Source organism: Oncorhynchus clarkii, chromosome 14 (assembly GCF_045791955.1).
Source record: "Oncorhynchus clarkii lewisi isolate Uvic-CL-2024 chromosome 14, UVic_Ocla_1.0, whole genome shotgun sequence".
NCBI classification, from domain to species: Eukaryota; Metazoa; Chordata; class Actinopteri; order Salmoniformes; family Salmonidae; genus Oncorhynchus; species Oncorhynchus clarkii.
In genome coordinates this window covers 10391865-10404071 of record NC_092160.1, presented here as the reverse complement: position 1 = coordinate 10404071, position 12207 = coordinate 10391865, and the positions used below count along the sequence as shown (strand labels likewise).

General features: G+C 40.6%; 1 protein-coding gene across 2 annotated transcripts in view; it reads right to left on the bottom strand.

The window, feature by feature from the left end:
* Positions 1–12207, bottom strand: part of LOC139365967 (large ribosomal subunit protein uL11m-like) — a 58847-nt gene that overhangs the window by 42654 nt on the left and 3986 nt on the right. Inside the window, exon 1 of one of the 2 annotated variants that reach the window (XM_071103035.1) lies at positions 10715–10733. The exons of the other annotated variant lie outside the window; for it this stretch is intronic. The gene's annotated coding sequence lies outside the window, so the exon portion shown is untranslated. Of the gene's footprint in view, positions 1–10714; positions 10734–12207 lie in introns of those variants that run through there. 2 annotated transcript variants of the gene reach the window in all.

The following is a 12207-nucleotide window of genomic DNA, read 5'->3' as shown; positions in this document are numbered from 1 at the left end:
GCCCCATGGTGACAGTGGGGTTATGGTATGGGCAAACAAAAGCTACAGACAACGAACACAATTGCATTTTATCTATGCCAATTTTAATGCAGAGATAACGTGACAAGATCCTAAGGCCTATTGTTGTGCCATTCATCTGCCGCCATCACCTCATGTCTCAGCATGATAATGCACAGCCCCATGTCGCAAGGATATGTACACAATTCCTGGAAGCTGAAAATGTCCCAGTTCTTCCATGGCCTGCGTACTCAGTCATGTCATCCATTGAGCATTTTTGGGATGCTCTGTATCGACGTGTATGACAGCGTGTTCCAGTTCCCACCAATATACAGCAACTTTGCAGTCACTGAAGAGTGAGACAACATTCCACAGGTCACAATCAAATCTATGCAAAGGAGATGTGTCGCGCTGCATGAGGTAAATGGTGGTCACACTAGATATTGACTGGTTTCTGATGCATGCCCCTACTTTTTTTTTTAAAGGTATCTGTGCCCAACAGATGCATATCTGTATTCCCAGTCATGTGAAATCCATAGATTAGTGGCCTAATTTATTTATTTAAATTGACTGATTTCCTTATATGAACTGTAACTAACTAAAATCTTTGAAATTGTTGCATGCTGCGTTTATATATTTTTGTTCAATATAATTTGGGGACAGGTCAAAACCAATGATTTGTATAAACTATGGATGACTGACAGGGGGCGCTGTATTGAAGCCACCGCACAGCCATCTTGGCACCCCTACTCAATTGTAAAAAGTGGAAGCTATAGAAATGCATTCCATTAAACATCTTAATGCATATATTTAAACTAGATTATGGAAACTAAACAAAACAAAAAAACAGTTTATACTAATGTTCAAGTGCCCACAGCAAAAAGAAATACATGTAATTTTGTCATTGAAACATTTAATTGAAATACTGTAAAAATAAATGCCAATATGGCTGACTGGTGGCTTCAAAGCCTCTCAATGGCTAATACATAGCATTATCAATTCAGGGTTTATATAACTCATCAAAACACAAATTAATTGACATTTAGCTAGCATGCTATTGCTTGCCAATTTGTCCTAGGACAGAGGTGCACAATTGGTGGGCCTCGGTCCGGGTCCGGACCTCGACACATTACTCATAAATAATTGTTCAATTAAATACTGATGAAGCTACCCTTTTTTTTCAATGTCACATACTGCGCTGGCTCAGCGCAGCTGGGAAGGTCCCCAGGTCCATACTACTGTGTGTTGGTCAAATCACGTGCCTTATTTAAAATCACTTCCCGAAACTCAGCCAATCAAAGCTTTTACAATGCATGTTAGGAGAGTTGTTAGAGAGCGAGACAGCGAGAGAAGCAAAAATCGAGAGAAATTATAGAATGGCATGCGCAAAAGTCAGAAAAGTCAAGCTTTCAGGGTGGACAGACATATGCCGTTATCATTCCCGCAGCGTGTGTCAAACCACTCTGCCTGATATGTTCAGAGGCCGTGGCTGTATAAAAAGTGCCAACGTTAAGCGCCACTACGAGACAAAGCAGATCTGTTGAGCAAACATATCCACAGCAGTCTGAGGTGAGGGCATACAAAATAAACAAACTCAAAGCCCAGTATGATCGGTCCACCAGAGTCCTCTTCCATACAATCACTGCCCAACAACATGCAAATGAATGTTCACTAAAAAAATAGCTTGGATTTTGGGTCAACACCAAGAGCAATTTAATGATGGGGGAGTGGGGATGGAGTGCATGAATTCTGTTGCTGAAACTTTACTTGACGGTAAACCAAAAGACGAGCAGTGTGAAAAGATCAAGCAAATCCCAATGTCACGTACATCAGCAGCAAGAAAGAGTGAAATACTAGCAGAGGATGTATTAACACAGCTTGATGAAGCTATTTGGGGGGCACCATGCATAGCATTTTTTTATTTAACCTTTATTTAACCAGGAAGGGCTCATTGAGATTTAAAAATCTATTTTTCAAGAGCGTCCTGGGCAAGATAGGCAGCACCAAGTCATAAAAATTACAGACAAACAACATGAAAACTACACGTAATCTAGTAAAAACCCACAGAATTCACAAGAGTGTAACAAAATTAAAAACAGCTAATTAAAAACATTGACAGGTCAGGGAATCAGTCTCAAGATCATTCATCAGTGATTTAAAAATACCAATCGGGACAAGTTCTTCCAGTGTAAAAGTATTTTGTAAGTCGTTCCAAGACGATGGCGCAGAGTACATAAAAGCCCTTGTTCCAAATTCAGTTCGGACATTTGGAACAGTTAGCAGGATAAAGTCCAGCGAACGAAGAGAGTACCCACCACATTTCTAAACAATAAAAATGCCCAAATTAAAAGGTAGTAAACCCAAAATGGCTTTGTAAATAAAAGTATACCAGTGCCTGAGCCTACGAGTGACTAGAGAAGGCCAGCCAACCCTGGTATACAAAGTGCAATGGTGCGTAAGAGTTTTGCAGTTTAAAATAAATCTCAAAATGCCATGGTAAAGGGTGTCAATTGATCTCAAACACTGAGCGGAAGCATTCATATATAAAATATCCCCATAGTCTAGTAAAGGCATAAATGTAGCTGATACTAGCCTCCTTCTGGCTTCTTTTTTTGTAAGTTGTTTATATGCAATTTAAAAGAGAGGCCGTCATCAATTAAAATTCCAAGATATTTATGAGGTTACAACCTCAATCTCCTTGCCCTGACAGGTAGTAATAGGTGAAAGGTTCAGAGGTCTATTTCTTTCTTTAGAAAACACCATTAGTTTAGTCAGTATTGAGGATAAGCTTCAATTGACACAAGGTATGTTGAACAGTATAAAAAAGCAGTTTGCAAGTTCTGGAAAGCTTTTGTAAGAGACGAGGCACAACAGTATCATCACCATAAAAATGAAGTTGCGCATTTTGTCTAAATAATTTATATAAATAGTGAATAAGAGAGGACCAAGTACAGAGCCTTGGGGCACTCCATTAAAGACAGACAATTTAACAGACATAAGTCCATCAAATTGAGTGCACTGAGTTCTATCAGACAGTTAGCAAACCATGCAACTGCATGCTCTGAAAGACCTACACTCGACAATCTCTGGCTTAGTATTGCATGATCAACTGTATCAAAAGCCTTAAGAGAGATCAATAATAAGTGAGACAGTGCTGTTTTTTGTCAAGGGCTTCAGTGATATCATTTAAACCTTCATGGCTGCTGTAATTGTGCTATGCTTCTTCTTGAAGCCCGATTGGTCCATTGATAAGATAGTTAGTAAATAAAAACTATTTTAGCTGTTCACTCACAAGGGTTTCAAGTAATTTCACCAGGGTGACAGCTTTGAGATTAGAGGTCGACCGATTAATCGTAATGGCCAATTAATTAGGGCCGATTTCAAGTTTTCATAACAATCGGAAATCGGTATTTTTGGGCGCCGATTTGCCGATTATTAATTTATTTTTACACCTTTATTTAACTAGACAAGTCAGTTAAGAACACATTCTTATTTTCAATGACGGCCTAGGAACAGCGGGTTTGTTCAGGGGCAGAAAGACAGATTTTCACCTTGTTACCCCGGGGAACCAATCTTGCAACCTTACAGTTAACTAGTCCAATGCAATAACGACCTGCCTCTCTCTCGTTGCACTACACAAGGAGACTGCCTGTTACGCAAATGCAGTAAGCCAAGGTAAGTTGCTAGCTAGCATTAAACTTATCTTATAAAAAACAATCAATCATACTCACTAGTTAACTACACATGGTTGATGATATTACTAGATATTATCTAGCATGTCCTGTGTTGCATATCTAGCGTGTCCTATGTTGCATATACAGTGCCTTGCGAAAGTATTCGGCCCCCTTGAACTTTGCGACCTTTTGCCACATTTCAGGCTTCAAACATAAAGATATAAAACTGTATTTTTTTGTGAAGAATCAACAACAAGTGGGACACAATCATGAAGTGGAACGACATTTATTGGATATTTCAAACTTTTTTAACAAATCAAAAACTGAAAAATTGGGCGTGCAAAATTATTCAGCCCCTTTACTTTCAGTGCAGCAAACTCTCTCCAGAAGTTCAGTGAGGATCTCTGAATGATCCAATGTTGACCTAAATGACTAATGATGATAAATACAATCCACCTGTGTGTAATCAAGTCTCCGTATATTCAGGGTGAGAGAGATGTTTCTCCTCATGTTGACTTCATAGATAAACTGATTGGAAACTTCAGAAAAATGGCTTTGACAGCTTCAGCCTTGGACAACAGCTCCTTCTTCTACTTGAGAATCCATTCCTCATCACAGATGTCAGGGGATTTTCAAAAGGAGGTGACACAGACCTTCAAGTGGGCACATGCTGGATCTCTACAGATGGAACTGATTGATCTGCAAGCAAATGTTGCAGAGAGAGCACTTTCAACTAACTGATCATGACACTTTCTGTCTGCAGGCTGTGTCTGAGACTGGTGAGACCAGGGAAAACAAAGTAGCACTACACACCTTGACCATGTTTGGCTACACATACAGTTGTGAGTCTTTTCTCTCCACAATGAACATCGTTAACAATAAGTACCGTTCTAGACTCACCAATGAGCACATACAGTTGAAGTCGGAAGTTTACATACACTTAGGTTGGAGTCATTAAAACTCGTTTTTCAACTGCAGTTTCTGCAAGTTGGTTAAGACATCTACTTTGTGATGACAAGTAATTTTTCCAACAATTGTTTACAGACAGATTATTTCACTCCTAACTCACTGTATCACAATTCAAGTGGGTCAGAAGTTTACATACACTAGTTGACTGTGCCTTTAAATTCTTATGGTATAGGGGACGCTTGCGTCCCACTTGGCCAAAAGCCAGGGAAAATGCAGCGCGGCAAATTCAAATAAAATGATATAAAAATCAAACTTTCATTAAATCACACATGTAAGATACTAAATTAAAGCTACACTCCTTGTCAATCCAGCCAACATGCCAGATTTAAAAAAAGCCTTTCAGCGAAAGCATAAGAAGCTATTATCTGATGATAGCACAACAGTAAACAAAGAGAGTAGCATATTTCAACCCTGCAGGCGCTACACAAAACGAAGAAATAAAATATAAAACATGCCTTACCTTTGACGAGATTATTTTGTTAGCACTCCAATATGTCCCAGAAACATAACAATTGGTCCCTTTGTTTGATTAATTCCTTCCATATATATTCAAAATGTCAATTTATTTGACTCGTTTGATCCAGAAAAAAAACAGCTTCCAAAATGCGCAACGTCACTACAAAATATTTCAAAAGTTGCCTATAAATTTTGGAAAAATATTTCAAACTACTTTTGTAATACAACTTTCAGTATTTTTAAACGTTAATAATCGATCAAATTGAAGACGGGTCTATCTGTGTTCAATACAGGAAGACAACAAACCAAGCTACTTTTCAAGTCTTGCGCAACTCTTAACAGTGTTACGCAGTTCCTAGGTGGCCCTACTGCTTCATTGCACAAATGAATAACCTCAACCAAATTCCAAAGACTGGTGACATCCAGTGGAAGCAGTAGGAACTGAAAACAAGTTCCTAAGAAATATCGTTTGCCAATGAGAACTCAGTGAACAGACAGAGACGTCAACAACAACAAAAAATCTGAACGATTAGTCCTCTGGGTTTTGCCTGCTACATAAGTTATGTTATACTCACAGACATGATTCAAACAGTTTTAGTGTTTTACATCCAAATCTATGAATAATATGCATATCTTATATTCTTGGCATGAGTAGCAGGAAGTTGAAATTGGGCACGCAATTTATCCAAAAGTGAAAATGCTGCCCCCTATACCTTAGGTTAAACAGCTCGGGAAATTACATAAAATAATGTCATGGCTTTAGAAGCTTCTGATATGCTACTCAACATCATTTGAGTCAATTGGAGGTGTACCTTTGGATGTATTTCAAGGCCTACCGTCAAACTCAGTGCCTCTTTGCTCGACATTATGGGAAAATCACAATAAATCAGCCAAGATCTCAGAAAAACAATAGTAGACCTCCACAAGTCTGGTTCATCCTTGGGAGCAATTTCCAAATGCCAAAGGTAAATGTTGGGTTGTTATTTTACCTGAAATGCATGTTCCTTTTTTTTGCTGGATTTTTACCCATTGAGTCATACAAAATCGTTTGTTCTCTACTCCGACAACTAATCCACCGATAAAAGAGAAAACCTCATTAGTTTTTAGTTAGTTCATTGATGAATTTATCCTTGTTAATTAATCTCTCTTTTTCTTCCATGGATTTGGAGGTGAAATGGAAATGAATGAGGGTAAACTAACAGCGGTGGCAGGTGTGGTGAAGTTCTCGTAGTCTGACGGTAGGATTGACATTTTTCGAGAAAATGGACTCCTGCCTTTTGCTGATCCCTAATGGTGTTTCAGGGTAGGTGAAAACAGAGTTGGGTGCTGTGGAATAAGTGAAGGTAACCGAAAGTGGTTTTGTGATAATTGCGTTTTGCTCTCAAAAGGGTGCCAGTAAATGTGAAAGTAGACCAACAGAAACGAAAGATGCCCAGTGTTTGTGATGCTTGTCTTTTGTTGTGACGCGGAAAGGGTGGCATGAGTTGTGAAACAGAAGAGTTATTGTCTGTTCTTTTGAGTTTTGATGTTGAGTCTTTGCCTGACAAAGTGATGTTAGGATATTTCAGTTGTCCCGTACAAGCTTTTGTCCCAAATCCATTACATTGTTACAGGTGTCAAGCTTATGGCATGTGGCTGCAGAGTGTAGGAGGGAAGTTCCTAGGTGTGAGAAGTGTGCAGAAGGGTATGAGACAAAGGAATGTGTAGTATTGGGGGAAAGAAGCAGTATGTGTGGCTGGGGATCAGAAATGTCCGGTTGCGAGAGGTTTAACAGGGTCAGTAGTGCAGAGGGTGTCGTATACTGAGGCAATGAAGTATAGGAAGTTGGGTCAAGGGGAGGGATCCTGAGAGGATTCGTATGAGTAGTAGATCTGTGCCAGTACAGAGGGATATGGCAATGAGTGAGTGATATATGCTTGTGTAAGATTGGCTTTTAGCGTTCACAGCAACGGTTCTCAACTGTACCGCAGAAAATAGAGGTTGTGGTGGCAGCAGCATAGAAGTATTTGGGTGTACAAGATTTGACTTCAGAAGAGTTACAGGGTGTGTTGAGTGGTGGTGTCCCATCCTTCCAGGCCGTTGGCCTGAGGTAGGACTAAATATATTTAAATTGTGGAGTAGTGTGGAATAGGGTGGTGGGTTTATAATGAGTGTTGGGTATTTGTTTATTTTCCCCCCTCCCTTTTTCCATGCAAAGTGTAAGATATTTATACCTCTGTCTAGTTGAAGGTAATGCAACATTTATTGGACACCAACTGACATTAATCCTCATTGAAGAAGAACTGGATTGAGTTTGGACCTCATTCATCTTTCAATCGCGTCAAGCTTCTAAAATAGAACCAAGTTCTATTTTAGTACCGTGGCTAAGCAGTCGCCCGTTGACGCACAAGCAGTTTGGATGAAATGACAGAACAAAATGTGTACATTTATTGTGCAACGCTCGCCCACGCAACGCTGGCAGCCTGGTCAGCATGTTAGGTAGCTAGCATCTATGAATGGGATAGCTAGCTACTCACCAATGCATTTGCGGACCACTGTCAACTGAAACACTGTGGTCCTGCAATTCCATGGACTGCACAAGACACCAACCATAGTGTTACGTTCCCCAGCAAGAAAAAAAAATAATGTTGCTCAAACAGAAGGGGGTACTAATCAAGTCACTGACAACAACCAAAATGAAATAGGTAGGCTTTTAGGAGAGGATCTAAAAAGACACTATGGGTTGTCCACGGAAAGTTCACTAGCAACAACAACAACTGGAACCTAAAAGACACTATGGGTTGTCCACAGAAAGTTCACTAGCAACAACAACAACTGGAACCTAAAAGACACTATGGGTTGTCCACGGAAGGTTCACTAGCAACAACAACAACTGGAACCTAAAAGACACTATGGGTTGTCCACGGAAAGTTCACTAGCAACAACAACAACTGGAACCTAAAAGACACTATGGGTTGTCCACGGAAAGTTCACTAGCAACAACAACAACTGGAACCTAAAAGACACTATGGGTTGTCCACGGAAGGTTCACTAGCAACAACAACAACTGGAACCTAAAAGACACTATGGGTTGTCCACGGAAAGTTCACTAGCAACAACAACTGGAACCTAAAAGACACTATGGGTTGTCCACGGAAAGTTCACTAGCAACAACAACAACTGGAACCTAAAAGACACTATGGGTTGTCCACGGAAAGTTCACTAGCAACAACAACAACTGGAACCTAAAAGACACTATGGGTTGTCCACGGAAAGTTCACTAGCAACAACAACAACTGGAACCTAAAAGACACTATGGGTTGTCCACGGAAAGTTCACTAGCAACAACAACAACTGGAACCTAAAAGACACTATGGGTTGTCCACGGAAAGTTCACTAGCAACAACAACAACTGGAACCTAAAAGACACTATGGGTTGTCCACGGAAAGTTCACTAGCAACAACAACAACTGGAACCTAAAAGACACTATGGGTTGTCCACGGAAGGTTCACTAGCAACAACAACAACTGGAACCTAAAAGACACTATGGGTTGTCCACGGAAAGTTCACTAGCAACAACAACAACAACTGGAACCTAAAAGACACTATGGGTTGTCCACGGAAAGTTCACTAGCAACAACAACAACAACAACTGGAACCTAAAAGACACTATGGGTTGTCCACGGAAAGTTCACTAGCAACAACAACAACAACTGGAACCTAAAAGACACTATGGGTTGTCCACGGAAAGTTCACTAGCAACAACAACTGGAACCGAAAAGACACCCACTACATTTTCCCAAGAACAGGCAAACAAAATTAAAACCCACACCAAACTTAAAGACAGGAAGCAAACCAAAATGTGTAGCAAAAACAAACAAAAAAAAACAGGGAAGATCAGACAAAGGAAAGTTTTTCTAGAAAATCAAATAGGGAGTGCCAAATAAAAGGTGTTGATCCTCCACACCTGGGTCAGCACTGGTGAAACACCTTCCCACTAACGAGATGGCAACCAGCACACTGACAAGAGGTGACATGAATCGGTGCGCCTTATGTGATCAAGTCATAAATGGAAAAACCAAAGCCTGTAACACCTTCCCCCTTAAGACAAACATATATTCTATATTTTTGTTGGACAAGTTCTCATCACCAACAGAAAACAACAACTTCCATTGCACAACATAACCAACTTAAATGCGTCACTACTTAAACGCGTTGCCTTCAATATAAAAATGGCATCTAGTGGCTTTCAACAATTAAATACAAGACAAAACAGGCCCCCACCCCCCACTTTTCTTGCTGCCTAAAACTCACGTACTCTTCTATAACAACCAAATTGTCCTTAACACAGACATGCCTGATTTCAAGGTCAAAACGCCTGTAATATCCATAGTAACTTTCCATTAGGGATTTTCCTCAGTAGAATGGCTTCAGGGCAATGAGTGATAGCACACATGATAGTCCAAAGCAACTGGTTACCACTGCTTGCTTTGGGCAAAGGACCAACACAAGCCAACATAAACCTGCTGAAAGGTTCATCAAAAGCAGGAATAGGCTGCAAAGGTGCAACCAGTACAGCTTGGTTCGCAAACAGGTTTTACAGTAAGCCACAACATCCTATTTCAGACCAGAAGAAGTTATGCAAGATCCGGTCCATACATCTTGTTGACCCCAAGATGGCCTGCCATTCTACCATCATGACCAAACCTCAGTATCTCTTGTCGAAGCATAACTATAACAATTTAAGATACACTGGGCCAATCGTCTTGCCCAGAAGTGGCGAGAGAACGTAATTTCCTCATTAGAACACTATCCCTGTCAAAGTAACCTACATGAACTTCATCAAACTCCTCCTCTGGACGTATCTCAGCAAAGAGGGGAGAGGGAAACATCTTTGTTCTGCAATCAGCTGCTTTCTAGACATCTAAGTATCAACTGTAAGGACCCTCTTCCTTCAGCGGTCCTACAAACTCACTCACATTTGGGTTTTTCAAAGGAGAGGTCAACTCAGGAGGTTTAGCAAAATCAGGAGTCCCATATGGCAGCGCACAATTGGCCCAGCGTTTTTGGCATATTCAGGTTGTTCGACTGCAACTGCTGGTGTTGCTAGCTTTCCATTATCCTGGCTTTAATGGATTTCGCCTTTGAGTTGTCTCGCTGAAATGTGTTTTTACTCTTTCAAATGACTGCTCGATCCACACAGCAGACATTGTGGGCTAAGTTAGGAATGCTGCGTTGCATGTGTAGTGAACATTTTTACATGGCGTCATGTTACGTTATATAGGTATGCACGTCAGCTTTCACTCGGTTTTGCACATCGGCTTTAAACTAGACATTCGCCGATAGCGATGTTGGCATTTTTAGCTAATATCATGCGATTTCGATATGTTCACCGATATATTGTGCATCCCTAATATTTTTCTAATAACCCATCAGGTACCTCTAATCTGGGTTCCTTACAAAATGACAGGATTTGGCACGACCTTCCCTCCAGTCAAATTGTTTCCCAAAATGAATGAGACCCCCTTCACCAGGAGTCTAGGCCTCACTCCAACGACAACGGAACCAGAAATAAAATCAGTCTTCAACATTATACAAAGGACCTTCCATGCAACCCATCTCCACACCTTGTACTTACACACTGTAACCAGTTGCTGCAGTGTCAGACTAAGGCAAAACACCCTCCAAAATGAAGGACTGGGCTGCCCCAGTGTCTCTCAGTATCTTCACTGGCTGCTTAACAGCATCACCACTCTACAAACACAAAAAGTAATCTGAAACAAAGGGTTCATGCATATCTTTATTTAACTAGGCAATTTAGTTAAGAGCAAATACTTATTTACAATGACGGCATACAAAAAGGCCTCCTGCGGGGACGGGGGCCTGGTATTAAAATAAATAAATACAATATAAATATAGGACAAAACACACATCACAACAAGCGAGACAACACAACACTAAATCACATTGATCCAAAATCTTGTTGAGGAGATATCCCAACCAGAGACTTAATGGGCTGGAGTGCTCCCACAAAAATAAACAGCTTTTTCCCCCTTCTAATTTTTCTGCATTAAATTTAGTACACAGAGACAGTGTGCCCTTTCTCACGGCAGTAATGACAAACCTGTTTTCTGCGGATCTTTATCTTTGGGCACTGTAGAAATGGACTGAATCTCTGGATTGCTTTTTGTGCGGGGATAACTACTGGGTGCTATGTTTGTGGTAGTTTTACAGTGGGGCAAAAAAGTATTTAGTCAGCCACCAATTGTGCAAGTTCTCCCACTTAAAAAGATGAGAGGCCTGTAATTTTCATCATAGGTACACTTCAACTATGACAGACAAAATTAGAAAAAACAATCCAGAAAATCATATTGTAGGATTTTTTATGAATTTATTTGCAAATTATGGTTGAAAATAAGTATTTGGTCACCTACAAAGAAGCAAGATTTCTGGCTCTCACAGACCTGTAACTTCTTCTTTAAGAGGCTCCTCTGTCCTCCACTCGTTACTTGTATTAATGGCACCTGTTTGAACTTGTTATCAGTATAAAAGACACCTGTCCACAACCTCAAACAGTCACACTCCAAACCCCACTATGGCCAAGACCAAAGAGCTGTCAAAGGACACCAGAAACAAAATTGTAGACCTGCACCAGGCTGGGAAGACTGAATCTTCAATAGGTAAGCAGCTTGGTTTGAAGAAATCAACTGTGGGAGCAATTATTAGGTAATGGAAGGCATACAAGACCACTGATAATCTCCCTCGATCTGGGGCTCCACGCAAGATCTCACCCCGTGGGGTCAAAATTATCACAAGAACGGTGAGCAAAAATCCTAGAACCACACGGGGGGACCAAGTGAATCACCTGCAGAGAGCTGGGACCAAAGTAACAAAGCCTACCATCAGTAACACACTACGCCGCCAGGGACTCAAAACCTGCAGTGCCAGACGTGTCCCCCTGCTTAAGCCAGTACATGTCCAGGCCCGTCTGAAGTTTGCTAGAGAGCATTTGGATGATCCAGAAGAAGATTGTGAGAATGTCATATGGTCAGATGAAACCAAAACAGAACTTTTTGGTAAAAACTCAACTCGTTGTGTTTGGAGGACAAAGAATGCTGAGTTGCATCCAAA